Source organism: Nicotiana attenuata, unplaced genomic scaffold (assembly GCF_001879085.1).
Source record: "Nicotiana attenuata strain UT unplaced genomic scaffold, NIATTr2, whole genome shotgun sequence".
NCBI lineage: Eukaryota > Viridiplantae > Streptophyta > Magnoliopsida > Solanales > Solanaceae > Nicotiana > Nicotiana attenuata.
The window spans coordinates 640478-647028 of NW_017670328.1; positions in this window are offsets into that span (position 1 = coordinate 640478).

Below are 6551 nucleotides of genomic sequence, written 5' to 3' on the forward strand. Positions count from 1 at the left end.
TATTCACGATTTCCTTGCTGAAGGTATAAGTCGAATTAATGCTGATGTTGAAAGTATTAATTTTATTATTTTTACTAACAGAATTTTCATTGAAGGTCTTGTCATCAATGAAGCATTCCAAGTTGCAGCGATGATTGAGAAGTTGCCTCCTTTGTGGAAGGACTTCAAAAACTACTTCAAACACAAACGCAAGGAGANAGGAAACGCTGTGAATTCGAGTGGGCTTCGAATTGGTTTTCTGTCATTTCTGTTTATGTTCATTTCTATTTATGTTTATTTCTGTTTATATTCATTTATATTTTCAGAATTATATTAGAAATATAGTATACTAACAAGCTTAAGGAATTTAAATATTTTCTGTATCTGTACTTACTGTTTCTGGAGAGTAAAACCTTTGTGGTTTTGTATTCTATTGAAGATTAAAATTTACGTGATTTTAACGTTTGTGTCATTCTTTTACAGAAATGACTAATTATAATGTGAACCAAGCTGTTCCAATGGTGACTGCCAATGCCTCAACAAGGCGAACAACACCGGCAGCATTGGCACCGGCGGAGAAACCCGAAAAATTTTCCGGGATTGATTTCAAGCGCTGGCAGCAAAAGATGTTCTTCTATTTGACTACTCTAAGTCTCCAGAAGTTCATCAAGGAAGATGTTCCTGTGCTGTCCGATGAAACTGCAAAAATTGAACGCTTTCTCGTGATTGAGGCGTGGAAGCATTCAGATTTTTTGTGCAAGAATTATATTCTAAGCGGGCTGTAGGATGCTTTGTATAACGTCTACAGTGGCGAAGATGCCGGGTTGAAAAAGCTTATTGCTGCAAAGTTTTTGGACTACAAAGTGGTAGATAGCAAGTCTGTTATTACCCAAGTCCAGGAATTGCAAGTGATTATTCATGATCTCCTTGCTGAAGGTATAAATCAAATTAATATTGATGTTGAAAGTAGTAATCTTAGTATTTTTACTAACAGAAATTTCATTGAAGGTCTTGTCATCAATGAAGCATTCCAAGTAGCAGCGATGATTGAGAAGTTGCCTCCTTTGTGGAAGGACTTCAAAAACTACTTCAAACACAAACGCAAGGAGATGTCTCTTGAAGATCTCATTGTTCGGTTGAGAATCGAAGAGGACAACAAAGCTGCTGAAAAGAGAGGCCATGGAAACTCAACAATAATGGGAGCAAATATTGTTGAAGAGAACAAAAAGAGGAAGAAGGCTTCTGGACCAAAATACAACCCAAGCAAGAAGCGGTTCAGTGGAAATTGCTACAACTATGGAAAAACCGGACACAAATCTACGGAGTGTCGTGCTCCGAAGAAAGACAAGAAGAAGGGTCAAGCAAACATGGTTGAAAAGCATGATGATGTTGATGACTTATGTGCCATGCTTTCCGAATGCAACTTGGTGGGCAATCCTAAAGAGTGGTGGATTGATTCTGGAGCCACTCGCCATGTTTGTGCTGTTAGAGAAGCTTTTGCTACTTATGCTCCTGTTGGACCCGATGAGACGATTTCTATGGGAAATGCTTCAAAGGCCAAGATTGAAGGATGTGGGAAGATATTTCTCAAAATGACTTCCGGCAAAGTGGTGACTTTGAACAACGTCCTTCATGTTCCCGAGATTAGGAAGAATTTAGTCTCTACTGGACTTCTTGTTAAGAATGGTTTTAAATGTGTTTTTGTTTCCGATAAGGTTGTAATAAGTAAGAATGAAATGTTTGTAGGAAAAGGTTACCTCACTGAGGGCCTTTTCAAGCTGAATGTAATGGTTGTTGAAAATAATAATAAAATTTCAGCTTCGTCTTACTTACTTGAGTCAAATGAATTATGGCATATACGTTTGGGTCATGTCAATTATAAAACCTTACGGAAAATGATTAATTTGGAAGTATTGCCCAAGTTTGAATGTGACAAATCAAAATGTCAAGTATGTGTGGAATCTAAGTATGTTAAACATCCTTATAAGTCGGTTGAAAGGAATTCAAATCCTTTAGACTTAATTCACACAGATATTTGTGACATGAAGTCAATACCATCTCGCGGTGGAAAAAAGTATTTCATAACTTTTATTGACGATAGTACTCGATATTGCTATGTTTACTTACTTAATAGTAAAGATGAAGCAATAGACGCATTCAAGCAATACAAAAATGAAGTTGAAACGCAACTTAACAAGAAAATCAAAATGATAAGAAGTAATAGGGGTGGTGAATATGAATCTCCGTTTGAATAAATATGTTTAGAATATGATGGAATTTCATCAACAACGGCCCTTACACGCCCCAATCCAATGGGATTGCAGGAAAGAAAGAATCGTTCATTAAAGGAGATGATGAACGCATTGTTGATAAGTTCTGGTTTGCCACAGAACTTGTGGGGGGAAGCCGTTCTTACGGCTAACCGGATACTAAATCGAGTACCCCATAGCAGAACACAATCCATTCCATATGAAAATGGAAAGGAAGGAAGCCCAACTTGAATTATTTTAAAGTGTGAGGGTGTTTGGCAAAAGTGCAAGTTCCTAAACCCAAAAGGGTAAAAATAGGACCGAAAACTGTTGATTGTGTTTTCATAGGATATGCGACCAATAGTAAAGCATATCGATTTCTGGTTCATAAATAAGAAAATCCCGACATTCATAATAATAAGGTTATAGAATCAGATAATGCTGAGTTCTTTGAAAATATATATCCGTATAAAAAGGAATGTGAGTCGATTGGTGAAGGATCTAAACGACCTCGGGAAGAAATAAAAGAAAGTACATTTAATCAGGAGGATCCAAGACGTAGTAAATGTCAAAGAACGTCTACTTCATTTGGACCAGATTTTGTGACTTTCTTATTGGAAAATGAGCCTCGAACATTTAAAGAAGCTATGTCTTCTTCGGAATCATTATTTTGGAAAGAGGCAGTCAATAGTGAAATAGAATCCATATTGAACAACCATACATGGGAATTGGTTGATCTTCCTCCTGGAAATAAACCTTTGGGTTCTAAATGGATTTTTAAGAGAAAAATGAAAGATGATGGCACTATTGATAAATTTACGGCAAGACTTATAGTCAAAGGGTATAGACAACGAGAAGGTCTTGACTATTTTGATACATACTCTCTAGTTACAAGAATTACGTCCATATGAATTTTAGTAGCATTAGCTGCAGTTTATGGTCTTGGAATTCATCAAATGGACGTTAAGACGGCCTTCTTAAATGGAGATTTGGAGGAAAAAATCTACATGGAACAACCTGGAGGGTTTGTGACTATAACAAACACCCAAATAATGGCATGCGAAATTTGACCAAACAATGTTGTCAAATGGTTTTAAGATAAATGAATGTGATAAATGTGTGTACATTAAAAATATTCCAAATCACATAGTCATTGTTTGCTTATATGTGGATGATATGCTGATAATGAGTAATGACATTGCCAACATAAATGCGACTAAGCGTATGCTAACTATCAAGTTTGATATGAAGGACTTGGGAGTTGATGATTTAATTATGGGGATTAAGATCCATAAGACTCCTCAAGGTTTGGCATTGTCACAATTTCATTATATTAAGACAGTACTTGAAAAATTCAAGCACTTAGGGTTTAAAGTTGCAAAGACTCCAATTGACGTGAATCTTGCATTAGCAAAGAACAAAGGCCAAAGCATATCACAATTGGATTATGCTCGTGTGTTGGGATGCTTAATGTATATCATGAATTGTACCCGATCATATAGCTTGTGCTATAAGTAAATTGAGTCGATACACGAGCAATGCAGGTCAATCTCAGCGGATGGCAATGAAACGAGTTTTGGGATATTTAGAACATACCCAGGACTTTGCTTTGCACTACAGTAAATATTTTGCGGTGATTGAGGGATATTGTGATGCAAATTGGATCACCGGTTCAACTGATTCTAAGTTCATAAGTGGATATGTATTCACTATTGGTGGAGGAGCAGTATCTTGGAAGTCGTCCAAACAAACTTGTATTGCCCGCTCTACAATGGAGGCTGAGTTCATAGCCTTTGATAAAGCCGGTGAAGAAGCTGAATGGCTCCGGAATTTCTTGGAAGACATTCCATTTGGCCCAAACCGTTGGCACCAATATGCATACATTGCGATAGTCAAGCGGCAATTGGAAGGGCTGGGAGCGTTATGTATAACGTTAAATCTCGTCATATACGACGAAGACATAAAACCGTTAGGCAACTACTCTCTAGAGGAATTATCACGATTGACTACGTAAAGTCAAGTGATAATGTGTCGGATCCACTTACAAAAGGCCTAACTAGAGAGGAGTTGAGAAATCATCGAGGGGAATGGGACTATAGCCAAGAACAAGTCATTGTGGCGGTAACTCTACCTAGAAGACTGGAGATCCTAAGATTTAGGTTCAAGGAGATCAAACAAAGTCATTAATGACGGTTTAACATTGTCAACTAAAATTTTGGTCCATTCTCGTGATGAGACAATGTTCAGTACCAAGGATAAAGTATTAAGGCTTTTTAATGATTTCTAAATTTGATATGGGGTATATCAAATAGTGTATCTACGGGATGACACGTTTAGGAATCACCTATGTAAGTGTGAAGTGTTAGCCGCTTCAAGGAGAATTTGTAAGGCCAGTTCTCTACGCACTTATAAAACCAGGCGGTGTTCATGGCTGAAACGAACATAACAATGAGAACCAAAGATGGTTAAGGGTTGGTTGTGTGACTTATCGTTGTCTAGGTATACACCAAAGTTCGACAGTTCAAATATATCAAATCTACCGATTGACCGAGTATATCCGACATAAGTTCACTACGGAAAGTTCAAAGAGAAACCTACTTATTCAAATGCGATTAATCCTTGCTTGCGAATCACACAGTTTTTCATGCATAATTCCGTGATATAGCCATTCCCCATCCATGTGGGGGGATTGTTGGATTTTTAAGCTTAATGTACCTTAAAAGAGGGTGAATGGGAAATGGAGGAAAAATAAAATATTTGAGATTCCCTCCTTGACAAAGGGACATTGTCCCATATTGGAAGAGGAAAAAGTTTTTGATGGGTATATATACAATTGCCCTTCTTCTAGCTCTTAAAGAGTTAAGAAGAAGGCAAGCCTCGCGCCGTCGTCGTCGCTCGCTCGGTTCAACTTCGGCTTCGGCTTCGGTTTCGGACGGATTCTGATCCGGATTTGGTCAAACGATCGATTGATTGATTAACTTTTGGACCAAATTTATTTGTTAATAGTAAATATTAACGTAATATTATTAAATATCCGTTTTTTGTAAACGGAAAATTAATATTAAATCCAATGGAATATTAAGCGTTTTTCCGTTATCCGTTTTCCGTTTTTGCAACGGAAAATTAAGTTTCCTCCTCATTATGAATTCCCAGTTTATTGTTGTGTAAATAGCCATTTACGTTATGGCCGTTTTACGTAAACAACCCTTCTGAAGAGATGCACCTCTTCAATTTGAGCTCAACATATTGGCTATAAATAGTAGTTCATGCTCTCAGATTTTCCATACGAATTTCTGAGTTCTCCTCCTTTCTTCTGCATTGTTTTAACTACAAAGAAAGCAACAGTAAATGTGATTTGCTACCGATCTTTGTGTTCGCTGAAACACTGGGGTTTGAAGTACCGCTACACCAGTTTGTAATTCGTTCTATCCTGGGAGGAAATAATCCACAACCTTGGGTACTAGGAGGGGATTAAATTCCTTAAGGAAACACTGTGAATTCATTTGGCTCGGATTAAATTTTGTGTGGATATGAAATAAAATGAATTCAAGGACAAAGTCGCCGGTATACTGTGATCTAGATCCAGGAAGGGCCAGACTGTTTTGTTTACACTTCTGTTTATATGTTATTTTATCTTCTCCAGAATTATTTTACAAATACAGTTTACTAACAACACCTATATCAGTAAATATCGACATCATATGCCTCAAGACACCAATAAATTAACCACTTTCGGTATCACAACAATATAAACTAATACAATAGATAAATTTAGCCATCATAGGCAATAAATGAATCAACTGCATCAACTAAATGTGTCGAATCTCAACTCAATACCAAAAAATAAATTATTTACTCGCTCCATACAAATAAAACATGATACAGTTTGCTTTGGAACAAACAGAAACGTGGTTTAAAAGTAAAGATAAGCCAAGTGTACAAAAATCTAAACTATTTGTTGGAAGAGAAATCTCTCAAATTGGTCGGCTGTGGTATAGATTTCACTTCCAACAAAATAGTTTAGGTTTTTTACGCTTTTCTTTGTTCGTATTTAAAATTTAGAAAAGAAAGGCAATCGATTTGAGCGAGATTTTATCATTACATTGCCATGAACTAAACAAGGTATAACTCAATAATATAAAAGCTTAAGAGCTTTAATGGGTCAAATATAGCCTCAAAGTATGCGTGTGAGACCAAATATACCTCCGTATGAGGCCATTTAAAATGAGGGATATTTGGAGCAAGTATTTGATAGCTGGGGAATGGTTGTGCTAAAGTATCGTCGACGGACAAATTCTCTTAATTTCGCATAGTTTAATGACA